Source organism: Leishmania donovani, chromosome 20 (assembly GCF_000227135.1).
Source record: "Leishmania donovani BPK282A1 complete genome, chromosome 20".
Classification (NCBI taxonomy): domain Eukaryota; phylum Euglenozoa; class Kinetoplastea; order Trypanosomatida; family Trypanosomatidae; genus Leishmania; species Leishmania donovani.
In genome coordinates, this window is record NC_018247.1 from 731,739 (window position 1) to 733,019 (window position 1,281).

The following is a 1,281-nucleotide window of genomic DNA, read 5'->3' on the forward strand; positions in this document are numbered from 1 at the left end:
AGCACCGTTTGGCGACGTTCAGCCCGCTGCGATGCCACGGCAGGCAGCACAGACTCGGTCCGGGAGTACGCTCCGCATCAGCGCAGCGCAGCAAACACAGAAGCACAGCAGCTGGGTGCGTATCATTGTTGAACCGTTGGCGCGTTTCGCAGCGCACTGCCAGCCCAGCCCTGTGCCCGCTGACACCAAGAGGCTACAGCCGTACTCGCGAGCAGCGTGCAGGCTCTTTGGCTTCTCCGCAAAGAGCTGGGAGACTGGGCACCGATACCAGGATCAGGTAGCCCCACGTCATCAGGGGATGGAAAGAATGAGCGCACGAAAAGGACCGGAGAAGACAAGGTCGACCTACTCCTTGGAGCCTTCTGTCTGCATCATGAGCGATGCGATTATGAGCACATGGTGCTTCACACCAAGCTCCATCCCTGCCTCGTTCATTCGGAACCTTGAGCTGTAGTTGTGATTGTTGGCGTCTCCCAAAGCGCTGTTTCCCACGCCCAGCCAGCACAGACAGCCGGGCACCACCGCTTGATATTCCGAAAAATCAGCGACCCCCAGAAGAGGAGTGGAGAGCTCGTGATAGTTGCCCTCACCGACAAGACGAACCGCCGCCGCCTTGGCTACCTCGTACGCCTTCGGGTCGTTGTACGTCACGATGTTGGGCTCCAGCCAGCTCAGCTCGTACTGGGCGCCGTGCGCCTTCGTGATGCCGGCGATGATCTCCTCCATCAGAGAGGGCACCCGAGCCTGAGTGTCGCGGTCGAGGCAGCGCAGTGTGCCGCGCATGCGCACGGTATCCGGAATCACGTTATAGCTTCCTCTCCCGCCCTCGAAGGTGGTAATGCTCAGTACAGGGGCCTTCAGAGCGCTCACGCGGCGTGATACAACGGACTGGAGGTTTGCCACGACCTCGGAGGCAATGAGAATGGGGTCGACACACAGCTCCGGCTGCGAGGCATGGCCGCCAGCACCGCGGATCACAATGTCGAAGTCGTTGCACGCACCCATAATCGTTCCCATACGGCACCAGATTGACCCGGAGGGACGCATGACGTCGACGTGCAGCCCAAAGATCATGGACACGCCATCCAGCACACCAAGGCCCACCAGCTGCTTCGCGCCGCTCGGGACCACCTCCTCGGCGTGCTGGAAAACAAAGCGAACAGTCCCACGGATGCGGTCGCGCATCTGGCACAGCACCTTCACCGCCCCAAGCAGCATCGCCGTGTGGGCATCGTGGCCACACGCGTGCATCACGCCTGGCCGCTTCGAGCTGAAGGGCTC